The sequence below is a fragment of the Kryptolebias marmoratus genome, linkage group LG5 (assembly GCF_001649575.2).
Source record: "Kryptolebias marmoratus isolate JLee-2015 linkage group LG5, ASM164957v2, whole genome shotgun sequence".
Classification (NCBI taxonomy): domain Eukaryota; kingdom Metazoa; phylum Chordata; class Actinopteri; order Cyprinodontiformes; family Rivulidae; genus Kryptolebias; species Kryptolebias marmoratus.
In genome coordinates, this window is record NC_051434.1 from 699,192 (window position 1) to 714,998 (window position 15,807).

Consider the following 15,807-nt stretch of genomic DNA (forward strand, 5'->3'; position numbering starts at 1 on the left):
TCGGTTCTGTTCGGTTCTGCTCGGTTCTGTTCGGTTCTGCTCGGTTCTGTTCGGTTCTGTTCGGTTCTGCTCGGTTCTGTTCTGTTCTGTTCGGTTCTGTGGAGGTTTTATGTCCATCCATGAAATCATATTCTGGTGATGTTTTTCCATTTTCTCATCTGTTTCTTTCCTTCCTCCTGTCCTTCATCCTCCTCCTCCTCCTCCTCCTCCTCCTCAGCACTGGAAGGCAGAGGTAGGCCACAGACGTCTGTCTGCCTGCATGTCTCAGCTTCCCCCGCTGACCTTTGACCTTTCTGTCCTCACGCCCAGTCAGAATATTTTACAACCTGAAGGAGTCCGACAGATATTTAAACTCATGAATCAGAGAGCGGACAGCGAGCTGGCTGTAGCAGCTGCTGCCGCTGCCTGGCAGCTGATTGATCAGTCACTTATTCAGTCTAAACGTGAATGTTTTTGTCTTTCATCCCGGATCAGACTCCTGATTGGTTCTGTCTCAGGTGGACCCGACCGGATCACTTTAATGAATAAACTCTGTTTCAGGCCCAGAGACACATCACCGACCTGTATGAGGACCTCAGAGATGGACACAACCTGATCTCCCTGCTGGAGGTCCTCTCCGGAGAGACTCTGGTGAGTGTCCTCAGAAACGTCTCTGCAGATGTCCTCCTGTTGTCCTCGCTCTTTGCTCTAAATGTTTTCATGCTAAAGATAACGGCGTCTTCTGCATGTCGTAGATGGTTTCTGTCCACGCTGAGGCTGTGCAGGGACACGTTTCTGAAAAACACTAATTTCATTCCTGGCTTCCATCCTGTAACCGTTCTGTCTCGTTCAGCTCCGTTCTTTTCCGTTTTTTCTAATTCCTGTCTGCTTCCCCTGACCTGTCCCCTCGCGGTGCTCGTGCTGTAGCTGAGGGAGCGTGACGCCGTGAGGAACGTGCGGTTGGTGAGTGGCGAGGCATGCGGCACGCCCCCAGGTGGCTGCTGGGTCCTGCATGCTGACAGTCACCCNCCTGCAGAGTCCTGCGTCGCCTGCAGAGTCCAGCGTCGCCTGCAGAGTCCTGCGTCGCCTGCAGAGTCCTGCGTCGCCTGCAGAGTCCAGCGTCGCCTGCAGAGTCCTGCGTCGCCTGCAGAGTCCTGCGTCGGCTGCAGACGAGACAGCAGAGGCAGACTGTTGCCAAAACAAAAAGAGCTGCAATGATCTGTTTTAGGTGATTAAAGCTGAGATAACTGTCTTCATATCTTCGTTAGAAAGAAGCATTTCAGCCTGGAAAACGTTCTTAATAAGTTAAAAACTGGCATCAATATTCCTGCAGGAGCCTGAAGATGAAACGATGACGGCTCTAAGTGGCTTCTTAAACTTCCTGAGAAGCACATAAGACTGAAACTCTTATTATTATTTCAGTGAAGGAAGAGAAATAACATTTCATCTATTTAATGGGGTTTAGGGTGTTGGGTCCTCAGTGTTTCAGGTCAAATACATCAGTGAATCATTAGCGTAACAGCAGAGCGTCGTGTCCCAGAGTCATGTGAGGATTTCTAAAAGTAACTGTTTAAACAACTACAGCAGGAGTTTCTCCTTCAACAATCAGCTCCTCCTAACATCTTCTTGCTCAGATTCTTTGTCTCAAAACGCTTCAGGCTGGATCTGAGACGCCTTCTTTCGTCTTGTTGTTTCACCTCCGTGCTGCCAGACGAGGCCGTCCTCAACTCGTAGACCAACAGCTGTTTGTCCTCATGAGTTCAGAGCGACCTTTAGGTCTCTGACTGCTGAAACCCTTAAAACCTTTTATTCTTACTTCCTGTCTTTAGTTTCAAAGCTGCAGTTCATGACTGAAACCAGCTCAGAGATAAATAAACATTTTTCTGTTTAAAGATATTTAAAGGTGATAAAGGGCTTCTTCTTTGTGATTGGGTTGATCAGAAGTTATTAAACCTCCTGAATGTTTGCTGGTTTCTGTTTGTCAAACTGCTTCATAAATCTGAAGATTTCATCTCATGAATCAGGTTTTCCTGTCAACCAGAGGCTTTATGTTTCTGTAGGTTAACACATTGTCTCCAGTCCTCCTGCTGAGATCAAATTTAACTTTTTATGCTTTATTTTGTCAGAAAAATGAGGTGAACTCCTCTGAATGTGTGTTTCCTGCAGTGGCCAGCAGGTGGCAGTGTGAGTGAGGCTGCTGCAGGAAACTGAAGGTTTTAATGAGTTCAATCAGAGCCTTTCTGTCTCCAAACCTTTATTTTCCTTCTCCTGAACCAACCCTGAAGTTTATAGATTAATTTTCTGTTATTAGAGGTTTTTCCCCCGAACTCCGGGAACATTTGGCTCATAAAGACTTTGTTGCTTTTATTGCATCTTTAGCACAAGTTAAATTTTGTTTTGGAAAAGAAAAAGTCCCTAAAACAAAAAGTCTTTGTTTCCTGGTAAGCCTGCCTTTAAATCCTGTTTTTAGGGTTTAAACTGTGGCTCCTGAGCTGCAGATCAAACTGTCAGAAACATTATTTTTTTGTTTTTTCTTCTTGTGATTCGTAAACAGTCGCCTCCTTGTTTCCCACTCGTCTGTGGTGAGAGAGAAGCTGTTGTTGGTGGTAAATCGCTGCAGGATGTTTATTCGATTATGTGGATCTGAGCTGCAGCTTCAGGCTTTTCTTCCTCTCAGATCTTTACATGAAGTCAAAGAATCACATGAAGGCCTGAGACGTCTCTGCTGTTTAATCTGTGACGTTATCCAGATCTCCAGACCCACAGATAATAAGTTTATTTGAATAAATGCGTTCATTTGTTTATTTTTAAACCCCCTCCCTCCATGATTGGTTGATTATCTTCATGCATCAGGACATAATCACACGCTGAAAGTGGTTTTTCTTCCTGCGTGTCTAATTGTCAGTTAGAAATCCTCCGACTTGCTGTTTGCTTCTCCAACTTTCCCTACAGGCGAAACAGCCGCGGAGGCGCCTGACGGGGGAAGGAATCCCAACGTTTCGCTTGTAGAACTTCTTCTTTAACAGACTGTGTTCTGACATTAACAACAAAAACATTACTTTTCAGTTTTGAAATCAGAAGATGCAGATTAGGATGAAGGAAACTGGACTCCAAGCAAACAGAACCTGTTCCTCACATTTAAATGAGGCTTTAAGCTGCATTTTTAGAGGAAACTCTTCTGTGTTTCTATAAATAACTGCGGAGGAAACAGCATCGGGTTCTTAGAGACCAGCTCTGATCCTGAGGAGGTCTGGGTTTGATAACTGATGGAGGCTGAAGGTCCGAACGCAGCTCCCTGTGTCGCTCCTCGTGATGTTCTCTGAATCTGGAACAGAGTTTCTGTTTTTAGGTTCAGATGTTTCAAACCGAGGAAACGTTTGGAAGAAGTTTTAGAAATGATAAAATATCAGCTTCAGTCCTTCAGGATCAGGATGAGCTGGGATTCCTGAAGATTCGTTTCTTTAAAGAATTAATGTTGATTTACGCTGGCACCTGATACTGATGAAGAAAAGACCTCAAGAGTGCAGCGTGTGTTTCTGTTATTGCGCTTTATTTTGAAAGGATCATAAAGTGGAAACTGGTTGCTCAGCTTCATATAAACAGTTATTCATGAAGCATCAAGATGAAAATGAAAATACAGAATAATAATTAATTAAAACTGCATCAGTTTCCTACAAAGCAACAGATTTATTTAATAAAACTACAGCCTGCAGTGACTTTAAAACTCCTGAAGCAGCTGTTAACCAATCAAACCTCTTTTGTGGAAAAGAGTAAAATAAGGAGTTTGAGGGACTGAGGGGACGGGACGGGACGGGACGGACTGGGGTGATTTATTTCAGGACATCAAGGGCCATTTTGATATGGTCCAGTGGCCGTTTCTGGCCCTCGGGCCATATGTTGCTGACGTGTGTTCTTGTTCCTGTTGGTTCATTCAGAGACGAAATGATTCAGTTTTAATGAGCACAGACGAGTGAGAACCTCTGCTTGGGTCCTGGTCCTGGTCCTGGTCCAGGCTCAGGTTTTTGTTTTTCTGGTTGATCTCTAAGTAAACAGAGACTCATCCTGCTGCTGGGAGCTTTTTATATATTTTGATATTTTGGGGTTTCAGTTCTGGTTGAGAGTCGATGACTTCCTCCCTGTTCCAGGAATAAAACCTTAGTGTGTGTGTGTGTGTGTGAGGGTGTGTGTGTGTGTGTGTTATCGTCTCTGGCCGCCGTCCTGGACGGCTCGCTGTATTTACTCGTATGTCTGTGGTGTGTCAGGTTGCCGTGGCAACAGGCCACGCCCGGTCCGTTTCTGATGAGTCACTGCGGCGGCCGACCAGAACCAGTCATGGTTTCCGACACACTTCCTGTTGGATGAAGACGTGATGCTTCTTCCTGCAGCTTCCCTTCACAGAGGAGGAGTTTGATGCGTCCCTCAGGATCTTCAGCTGCTGCCTCTGTCGGCCATTTTAGCTGAGCAGCAGAGGTGTCCAACCTTCTGCCTGGGTTTATTTTATTCAGGCCGTTTCACCATAAAATGAGCTGCTTGCTGGAAGTACGGTGGCCTGGATGGGTCACAGCTGAAGCCTGCAGGAGCTTCAAACTGACAAACTGAATCTTCCACAAACTGCAGTTTTAATCAGGTTTAATGTAACCTGATGGTCTTTATTTTAATTTAAATCCGACTCAGCTGCTTGTAAACCTGATTCCCCTTCAGAGACGTTAAAGTTTCTAGAGTCAAACTGTTCCAACAACAAACACCAGGAAATTAATCCTCTTTAATAAAAACAACATTTAAATGTCAGCCTTTTAGGTTTCTGTTCATGAACTTAATTACTAATTAACCTAAAGTTTTCCTGTTTCTTTTATTTTCTGTTTGTTGTTTTCAATCTAACTGCTCCTGCAGACTTGGTGTTATTTTACCTGTTCGTATATCAGAAGCTTCGGCTCGCCTTCGGCTCGTCTTCGGCTTGTCTTCAGCTCATCTTCGGCTCGTGCAGCCGACGGCTGGTTTTTGTATCTTTTATACGTTTCAAAGTATTTACCCTCATTTACAAATATTTCTCTTCAGTTCCTTCAGAAACTTTATTTTCTGGTCTCTGTCTTCTTTAGCTGCTTTTAGCTTTTTGCTACCATTTTTGCTGCTTTTAGCTTCTAGTCGAGTCAGATTTATTTTTATAACACCTTTCAGCAACGAGGCGGCTCAAAGAGCTTTACATCATGGAAACACACACAATAAGAGCAAACTGGGATATAAACTGATCTAAAACAGGAGCTAAAATCATCTAAATCAAATAAATGAGCTAAAGGAACATAAACAGGTTTAGGAAGCTCGGATCTAAAAAGCTAAACTGATAATAAGAATTAAAGCCTCAGCTGAACAGATCAGAGATGATAAAAGTAACTCTGTTGGTACCGTTAGCTTCCAGCTGCTGTTCGGCTTCTGTCAGTTAAACTTTTTTAAACTCTCGTCTTTGACTCAGAAACGATGTTTTCTTTCTGGTCCTCCGACGTTTTCAGCGTTTGTGTTGTTTAATGAGACGGAGCACAAATCATCCGACTGCAGGGAGAAAAGGTTTGAACATGAGGCGAACAGATGGGAGGAGGAGGAGGAGGAGGAGGAGGAGTGATGAAGAAACAAACTCACGTCAGATTTATGTTCCAGAGCAGGAGGCCCACTGAGCAAGGCAGCGTCTGATTGAGAAATTCTTTGGGTATTTAGCAACACTGTGTGTGTGTGTGTGTGTGAAGTTTAAGCAACATTTTTTCCCACTGCTCTGGTTCCAAATGTCAGAACTTGCTTTAACGACGTTCTATAAACGGTGTCCTGGGAGCGTTTCTGTCCGCCTGCAGGGTTAAAGGAGTTTATTGTAAAGTTTTCATTCTCTCGTCTTCGTCCTCCTCCTCCTCCTCGGTAATCAGCTTCCACGGAGGCTTTCGGAGCGCCACAGTAAATCAGCTGCTTCTTTATGTTTTCCAGGCTCAAACCAAACTTTATGTTTTTGGGAATTCTTCCAACAGAATTCCAGCTAAAGTTGTTTGAATTCGGTCCAAAGCAGGAAAAGTTAGGATGCTGTGGAAAGAAAAGCAGTTCCTTTATTTACTTCAACTCTCAGACAATTTGGACCAAAAGTATTTCGTGATTCTTCTTATCAGCTCCGCATCGATCTCTCCTTTGTTTCGACACGTTCCTCAAACATTTCTCCACCTTCCGTCGTCTCTGGTTGGACAAGTTAGAAACCTGGCTTCTCTGATCCAGGTCTTAATTACTTTAAAACATTAACTAATTAAGGATTTTATTTATATCAGATGTTTTATTTGTGGAGCACCTCAGGGCTCAGTTCTTGGTTCAGTTTTAGTCAATTTTTCTGCTTCCTCTGATAGAAAACATCACATAAACTGTCAGAATTATTTAGGTCCTTTATTCTCTGTAACCCAAGCTATAAATGATATTTATCTATAAATGATATTTATCTATAAATGATATTTATCTATAAATGATAATTATCTATAAATGATATTTATCTAACACTCAGCTCTGGTTCAGAGACTCGGAGACAGAAAGCTCTCCGTCTCTTTAGTTCAGAAATAAAACCTTGATACAATAATTCACCACGTGTGTGCAAATGACGGCCTGCGGGCCAAAAGTGGCCTCTTGGCTGTCAGTGTGGTCCTTGATGTCATCAAACTAAAATACACTTAAAAAAAAGCAAAGACAAGATTATTATTTTCTGAGAACCATTTCAGAAGTTAAAGAGTTTCTCTCAGATTCTCTGTGACTGATTGTTTCATGCAGTTAAAGCATTAAATGGTTTCTGCAGACTGAATGTGTTGGAAACCAAACTTGGTTCTGTTTGATGCAGAGCCACTCGGGGTCAAAGGTCATGAAGCCAGAAATCTGTTCTGGGTTTATCTGAGAGGAATGCTGCAGGAATTCCCTCCTGCTTTTAAACGGCAGCAGCCGTCCTGGTCTTGGGGATGTGTCCGTATATCATCTGTAGCTGCGTGACAGACAGCTGGCAGCACATCTGCTGGTCGGAGGAGCAGATTGTTTGAACGTTGTCGTTCCTCCGAGGGGCGCGGCCGCTCCTCCCGGCTTCATTGGCGGACAGGAACGGGAGATCTTTACTGCTTTTCCTGCAGATCTGAGCTCTGCTTCCCATTAATTCTCTTCACAAACACACAAGTAAAATATGTGGAATTTATCCCAGCGAATAACGAACCCTGACGCCTTTAAACGTGTTAGCTGTGAGAGTTCGACGCTCCTCGTTCTCTGGACGTTTTTAGATGATGATTAGTCAGAGGAGAAACCCGACCGCTGTCGGGGGGGTGTAATCCCTAAAATCTGGGCGAAAAATCACCGTTCTCTGCAGAAATTTTCCAAACCTCCTGTGTGTATTTTTAGCTGCTGGCAGATCATCCCAAGCTCCACGGTTCTGTCCAGTTTGGGTCCAGAAGCTCAAACACAGAACAGATTGTTTTTTCGAGAAACGGCTTGATTGGTTTTTCCATTTGGGCTCGGCTGATTTGGGATGTGGCCTTTAAGTGTTGATGGGAATGTTGGCGGACCCGAGATTATAACTCAGGGTTTAATCTTTCCAAGAACCGAGAGGAACCTCTGGAAAGAATTTGGGTCGATCATATTTTACTGCAGTTTAACACAAAGAGTGCTGTTCCTGTCGAGCCGTCCTGCTTTCAAAGACAAACGCTGTTCTGTTGTTTTAGGAACAAGTTGGGTTTCCTTTAAAGACTTGATTGGGAGCAGGTCTGTGCAGAAAAGACTGAGATCGTGTGAGAAATACAATCTTTTCTTTTCATTTTGAACAAAGTTTAAAAAGCTGAAGGCCGTATTTGTCCCTGAGAGACTTTCAGACCAAACCTTTTAAGGACTTTCTGAGGGTTAGAAGGAGCTGCATCAGGCCGATTCAGCCAAATATAAACACCCTGAGGGTTTGAGGGCGACAGGCAACCATTTCTTAATCAGTTTGAGATTCTGCCAGCTTCATGGGGTCCAAAGGTTTTTGGCCCAGGGGCCACTCCATGAACAGGCCATGTTTGCATTCACATCTCCAGAGGAACGCTGTGATTGGGCGACACTCAGCTGACAGTCAGGTCACTTCTGCAACAATGCAGCTGTTTCTGTGGTTTTATTATTAAAGCAGAGCAGACATGACGATCAGATGAGGAAACATCTGCAGCGTCCTCTCCATGCATGGCAGAAGAAAAGGTTTGGTTCAGTTCCTGTCCTGAAGATCTGCTCTGACCCCCTGGAGGATGAGTTGGGTTCAGAGGAAGACTCAGATGATCAGGTCTAAGTTTCCTGAAGCTTATCTCGACGCCGTGGGACAGAGATAATCTGATCTTAAAGATGAGCAGGCTGCATTCAGGCTCATCATCTCCAGCACCGGCTGCTGCAGCTGTCAGCCTTCACCTTCAGACGCAGCCTGAGAACTTTCCGTGGACAGGATGAATGACTCAGCAGGCGTCCGCTGAAACCACACTCAGCTTTTCCTGCCTGTGCCTCCACGAGGAGGGCGAAGCTGCAAAACGGGCCAAACGCCACTTTTTATGTGAATTTCGGTTGGTCCAGCCCGCAATGACAGTCGGGGCCAAGATTCAGAACCATCTGAGTGGATCTGAGCGGGTCAGCTACAGAAGAACTGAAGGAGAAGCTGCGATGGAGACGAACTTCCCCAGGAGAGACTTCATGGAGGCTCTGATCCAACACGGCCAAGGTAGGAGCAGAACAGTTCAGGGTTCTGACCAAAAGGTGGCGTCTGAGCATGTGCAGAGAGGAGCGGGGAGGATGGCGCCGGCTGGGTGTGTCCGTATCTCCACAGAACGTGTTGTTGGTTTCTGCAGGACGAAAACGAAGCGTCTGTTCACAGACTGATCATTTAACAGTTAGACCCCCCCGGGCTGCTGAAGGTCCGGGAGGTCTGGGACCGGTTCCTCCACGGCCCTGCAGAACATCCAGACCTGCTCAGATCCTGGAGAACGTTCAGCTTTAACTGTCTGTTAATGAGATGATTAGAGAAAATGAAATTATTTCAACCCGATGAAAGTTTAATGGATGGATTCTTTATTTTATCCCATTAAACTGATGATTTTTACTTATAATCAGGCTTTATTTTCACCTGTTTTTATTTCTCAGCCATAAACATTTAAATAAGTGTATTTACTAAAATAATTTATTTGATCCAAAACTGTTGTTTTAAAGGAAATTTCAGTTTACTTTTTAAAGATTTATGTTTTGGTTTTTAGAACTCTTCAAAGGTTTTATAAAAAACTTTTAAAGTTTAAATCCTTACTTCTGGTGTTTAAAAAGTTCTGTTTGTTTGTAAGAAATAAGTAAGCAGTTTAATTTAGATCAAATCAGAGTAACATGAAATAAAAGGACTAAAATGAGCTCAGATTAAACAGATTATCTCCCTTCTGTATCTGTTTTATTGATCTGATTTTCTTCAGACTTCTTCATCCCTCGATGAGCAGAAAGTGTTAAAGTTACTCGTTTCTGAGCAGAACCTCCTCTGGATCCGGTAGCTTCATTATTTTTACAGTTTCCACAGAGAAGTCTTTGTTTTCACAGCGTGTTGGAAAAAAAAACTCTTTTCCTCTCTTTGTGTGAGTGTGTCAGAAAACGTGACCCTGGGAGTTTCTCGTCACAAACCACCACGCATGAGATGCTGTTTCCACTGAGGGACTCCTTCACCTCCTCCTCGTCTTCCTCCCCCCTTGCGCTCCGTTTTTGCACGCCCCCCCCGGTTCTGATCAGAACACAATGTCGTGAGGTCAGAGCTGACTCCCTGGCAGTTCTGCATTTTCTCTGAAGGCAGGCGCTGAGAGGAGATGGAGTTGTGCTGCTGTTTCTGCCCCGGATCACCAGACGGTAGGCTGCATTTTTGTTCTCGACCTTGACTTTGTGTGTGAGGATGCTGCGTCAGAGAGAGGAGAGGTTCTTTGCTCCTGCAGCCGGAGGACCGAGCCGCTCCCAGCAGCAGCTTCCTGGAGCTGCAGCCTTCTGTGTGCTCGACACAAACCGGGATTTCCTCATTTTACCGAGCTTTGAGGGAGAACTCTGGGACGTTCGGCTGATGGATGTGTGGGAACCGTGGAGCGTCCACATGTGGCGAGAGTGGGAGTGGGCTGGCTCCGCCCATCAAGGAGTGCTGAGGGAAATATTTCCAGACATCTGCTCTCATTTTCCTGCCATTGCCTAAGTTAAAAAAAAAAGCCCTGCCCATATGTGCTGCCAGTTTCTAAGACTTCAGGGATTTGGGTTAGAACTCCACCCAAACTCAACTTTAAGTTGTTTAAGTCTTAGCTCTGTAGGCGAGACGCTAATTTAAACTTTAATGTTTTATATAAATGAAAACTGGCCCTGAGGTTTAGTGTTTGAATCTTCTTCGGTTTGCCCGGTTCTCTGTGTGTCACTGATCGGAGGTTCCTTCAGGTTTCACCTGTCCTGAAACTGCTGATTGGCTCAGCTGTTATCACTCAGTAATCACTCCTCCCTGGTTTCCTCTCAGTCAGGTTCTGCTCTTTGTTCCTTCGGTACTTTTTGGTTTCCAGCTCCTTGTTTTCTCCAGACTTCTGTCGCCTGGACTCTTTTTATTAAACTGATATCAAGTCTCAGAAATCGGGTTCAGACTCAGACGAAGTAGACTTCTTCCACCTCGTGGCAGCACTACAGGTCAGGCATTAGGACCCCGCGGCTTGTTGCTGTGATGTGAGCAGCTTCTGCAGCTACGTGCTGAGAGGAAGAGCTCTCACGTGATTCGTCGACTTTGAGGCTAAGAAAATAAAGTTTGAACCTCTCGTTAATCAGCTGGAGCTAAAAGGAGTTGATCAAACTTTGAGGTGGAGGTGAATCTGACCGTGTTGTTCTTTAAGCCCCGCCCCCTCCGCTCCCCCCGCAGGTGTTGAATCATCTCTGTGTTTGTCAGCATGAGCAACGACACAAAGGAGTTTCACTCTAATGTCCTCTCCAGTCAGTCCTTGTTTTTTATGGCTACAGGTTTTATTTATTCTGTCTTTTTAAGAGGAAATATTTTAGGTTTTTATTGTTTTTAACTGTTTTGTTGATAAATAAAACCAGGAAATTAAAAAAAAGACAGGAAATCCAGTAAACCTCATAAATCTGTTTATTTCTGTAAAACATGATCGATTTAATGCTTTTTTTAAAGAAAATATTAAATACAGCTGAGTTTGACCCCTCCTGAGGTCAGAGGTCAGGCAGAAATGTTGTTAAATCTCATCTCCTTCCATCAGAAGCTCTGATCAGGCGACTCGTCTGGAATCAAACTTCTGTTATCTATTTTTACCGAAGGCGCACGGCCGTCGTGCGGTAAACCTGTGATGGTGGCTCGAGTCCCGGTGTTGGGTTTCTGAGCGGCGGCGAACCAGCTGATCTCCTGACAGCCGTGACATTTCAGCTCGCTGTTCTGCCTGCAGCGGCGGCGGCACGAACGTTTTCCACAGGTAGTCAGGTGTGTTTCTCCTGCAGACGCAGGCGATGAACTTCAGAGGAATGTGGAGTAATTGTGTCTGAAGAGGCAGCTTTAAAAACACGGCCTCTCCCGAGGAAAAAATGACAAGGATTTGTTCTAAATTCAGACGGTTGGTGGTGAATTGAGACGTTCCAAACACAAGGAAGTCATTAGCTTCCAGTTGCATAATGAGAATGAGCTGATTGTGTGTGGGTTATTATGGGATGTTGGAAATAAAATGTGGAGGTTTTTGTTTAAATATTTGGGGGCTGGTTTGGATCATCTGCTGCTCATTAACCTTCATGGAAAATGGAGTTGGAAACTCTGACAGTCAGAGTTTGTTTCTTATCATCGTTGACCTGAGCGTGTGTGTGTGTGTGTGTGCGTGTGTGTGTGGGTGTGTACACTCATTTATTATTAACTCCTGCGGCGGTGCGACGGCTGCTCTGAACCGATTCCTGCAGGGCAAAAACCAGCGGAGTCACTCCAGAAAGTTTATTTTTAGATGTGAAGCTGCGTGTTCGAGGAGGTTTTAAAGCAACAAGTGAAGAAGAAGAGGAAGAAGAAGAGAAGGGGTTTGTGAGGAAGAAGTGCAAACCCGGGAGGGAGGGAGGACTGAGTCACAGCAGAGGGAGGGCAGCTCTTTCCTTCTTTCTCCGCTCATAAAGTCCCGGAGAACTTGGCTGCCGAGCTGGTTTTAAAGTCCGGGATGGCACCACACCCCTAGTCGCTGCCCCCTCCTCCCCCTCACCTTCCATCGTCCCCCCTCCTCCCTTCCTCAGCTGTCCCTGTCCTCCCAGCCCCGGGACGCTCCACTTCTAACCGGCCCGATGCCGACCAGCCCCCCTGGAACGGTGTTCCCAGCCCTGGTGGTTGTGGGTCACATTGTTACCTTGATCGTTGTGTGGCAGTGGAGAATTCGCCGGAAGGAAGGTAAGAAAACTTTCAGAGCTTTGTCCTCCTCCTCCGCCTGTGTCGAGTCTGCGTGCTGTCTGCGTGCTCATGGCGAACACTCCTTCTCTTTCCTCCTCTCGGCCCCCTCGTCGGCTCATGTTGATGTTAACCCCATAAATGCTGGGAGGAGGCGCAGCATCAGCTTCTCTCCTGTTCTTCAGTTTTAAACAGGAAAGTCCATCAGTTCCTCCGTGCAGACTCATCAGACTGTAATGTTTACTCTAAAAACACCTGCTGAGCCTGTTCCCATCGCTGAAACGTCGAGTGGCTCCTCTCACGCTGAACGACCAGGAAAAAGAAAACCCTCTCAGGTATGCAGCCTGAAGGTTGTCCTCAGACACACCTGAGGCGGGTCCGTTTTACTGTTCACACAGTCTGACACAATGCAGCGCCGCAGGGGGACACACCCTCTGGCCAATTCTCCGACCGCTCCACATAAAAGCAGAAACCTGTCGGGCCGCCCGGCAGCTTCTCGGACGGGATGTTCATACATATTTAGGTTCACCTGTCGAACGAGGACACGCCTCCTGAAGTTTTCACAACAAACGATGACGCAGGTGTGATAAAACAGGTTAACGTATCAAAGCCAAGCCGGAGGTTCTGGACTCTGAGCCGTTCTGTTGAAGATTAGCTGCTGTGCATCATGGAGCCCAGACCATCAGCCCTCCACTGCCGTGCTGACAGCTGGGAGGAGCTGTTTGGGCTCATGTGTTGTTGGATTTTCCTCTGTTTTTCCTCCAAAGTTACTGAGGCTGAAGCACACAGAGATTAAATTTCTTTCTTTCAGATTACAGCATTTATAGATTATTTAACGGTTTGTTCGGATGCTCTCTCAGCAGCTGAGCTGTCACTCTCAGTGGATATATTTATACAACACTCGGGACATTAAAGCAGAGCTCAGGTGTTGCCAAAAAAAGTAATATTTAGTGCTTTTCATCTGTGATTGACCTTTGACATCAGAAACTTGGCAAAGAAAGGCCTGGTTATGTAACAAAGGCAGAACAGACCTGGTTCTAACTTTCCTGACATCCTGGTTTCATTCATTTATTTCACGTTGTTTTCATTTTATATGAGAGGCCCTGATTGTCCCTGTGTCCCTGTGTGTCCCTGTGTCTTTCTGATTGTCCCTGTGTCCCTGTGTGTCCCTGTGTGTCCCTGTGTCTTTCTGATCCTGGTTTCATTCATTTATTTCACGTTGTTTTCATTTTATATGAGAGGCCCTGATTGTCCCTGTGTCCCTGTGTGTCCCTGTGTCTTTCTGATTGTCCCTGTGTCCCTGTGTGTCCCTGTGTCTTTCTGATTGTCCCTGTGTCCCTGTGTGTCCCTGTGTGTCCCTGTGTCTTTCTGATTGTCCCTGTGTCCCTGTGTGTCCCTGTGTCTTTCTGATTGTCCCTGTGTCCCTGTGTGTCCCTGTGTGGGCTAAACGCCGAGCATTCTGGGTAAACATCTGTCCTCTGGTCCGGTTCTGCTCCAGAAGTCTGAGCTGCCATGTTGTTTTTAGAGAGAAGAGGCTTTAACCTTTGACCTTTGAGGCCTGTAGAGTCTGAGCCGTGCTCGTTGCACGGTCTGACCTTCAGGGTGAATCTGCTGGGGCTGTCGGCTGTCCTGGATGTTTCCTCCTGTGAAAACTCTTCCTCTCCAAGCAGACAAACCTTCAGCAGCAGCAGCTGGAGGATTTTCATTAAAGTTTTAATAATTGATTTTATGCAAATCGAGCAGAAACTGTCGGAGTCCAGCTGCCGGTTAGCTTTCAGCTCGTCTTTGTTTCCCCCTCAGCCGACAGTTTCCTGCTTCGGTTTGTTCAACTGCTGATCTGTGTGCAAACATCCTGGCTTTTATCCGCCCCACTCATTTGCATTTGTTCCGATCTGCAGAGCAGGTGAACAAAACGAGCAAACCCTGGCTCAGAATCGACGGTATCGTGTCGTAAAACGACCTGACCCGTCCGTTTAGAACCCAGACGTGTCGTGGAACCGTCTGTTTGTCTTTGTCGACCTTCAGTCGGTGACCTTTGACACACTGGGAAGGTGAAAGTAGGTGACAGGGATTTAGCTGGAGCCAGGTTTAAAAAAGATCCCACACATGACTGCTGGTAGTAAACTGAGGACGGAGGACGGAGGACGGAGGACTGTGTCTCCTGGAGACCGTCACAACAAACCGTCCCGCTGATCCTCTGGACCTTTAAGGACTCAAGTCCAGAATCAATAACCATAAACTGATCAGCTGATCAGAGCTCCGCCTCCTGTCCTCCACCTGCTGATGATTTAGTGTTCGTGTCTCTGAAGTCTCCGGGGATCAGAGACTGTCTTTGTCTTCGGCGTTAAGTCAGATCGTCCCTGATCCATTTAGGAAGCCGCGCCCTGATCTGCAGCAGCAGCAGCAGCAGGCCGGCGGTTCTCAGAGCAGGATCAGGTTCAGTTTTAGTCCTGCAGTCTGCAGCTGTGACTCATTTTCCTGCCGCCTTTCAGCGAGACAATAATACCAGACCGAGGACGGGGGGGCGGCTGCTCCAACTGAAAGTCAGAAAACATCCGAGAGGTTCCCTGTTACCAGAACCACAGAACCAAACGTTTCCTGCTGCTGCCGGCCAATCAGAGAGCTGCGTTCACTCTGACTGTTAATTACAGACCTGAGTTCACAGCTTCTGGATTATTAAAGTGTTTTAAACCAGATTTAACCTGAGGAGGTTCTGGTGGTCCTTCAGAGACCCGTTCAGGGTTCTGTTTTAGAACCAGAACTTTCCCTCTGCCCAGCTCCAGCACCGTGATGCGTTCACTGAACCTTAGAAAGAAGGAAGCTGAAAAACTTTGTGTTTATGTTTGAAATCAGAACAAGAAAATCCAGCTTGTGTTCCTGAATACGACCAGAACCAGAACAGGACGGGTTCTGTTTGGATCAGATGTTTCAGAACCGAGGAAGAACTTTATAAACGTTCCACAGAATGTGTTGGCTTATAAAAAATAAACTGCAGAGACAGAGGGATGAGGATGTTTGTAAATCGGAGCGAAACGGTTCAGATTCCCAAACAGAACCGGAACAAAACTGGTCTGAGGTTCTGAGACCTGGATCTGTGAAACCCGGGTCAGGGAGCTGGTGTTGGACGGTCAGCTGCAGCCTCATGGAGTCTCTCAGTTCTGAGCAGATGTTTGCAGCTGCTCCAGCTCTCAGGTTCAGGCTGACCTTTGACCTCTGACACCTGCGGAGTCCTCCCCGGACCTGACTGGCTCTGGTTTCTGGTTTGGATTTTGGGTCTGGGAGGTCCTGCGGTCTGGGGGGAGGTTCTGGGCTGCGGTGGGTGGGGGTCTTGTGGGCGGGGCTTGTGACAGAGCCGTAACCTGAGCCGCGTGTTTTTCTCCTCCATGTGGCTCCCAGAAGGCAGCGGGGCGGGGAGGAGGAGGAGG

General features: G+C 46.2%; 1 protein-coding gene and 1 long non-coding RNA gene across 2 annotated transcripts in view; one reads left to right on the forward strand and one right to left on the reverse strand.

Moving 5' to 3' along the window:
• Nucleotides 1-15,807, forward strand: part of pleca (plectin a) — a gene marked incomplete in the record, with an annotated part of 89,410 nt that overhangs the window by 38,065 nt on the left and 35,538 nt on the right.
• LOC119617041 lies at nt 11,090-12,837 on the reverse strand. The gene is made up of 2 exons (XR_005233205.1): nt 12,345-12,837; nt 11,090-11,463 (listed from the first exon to the last, which is right to left on the reverse strand). It is a non-coding gene; the product is annotated as an uncharacterized LOC119617041 (long non-coding RNA).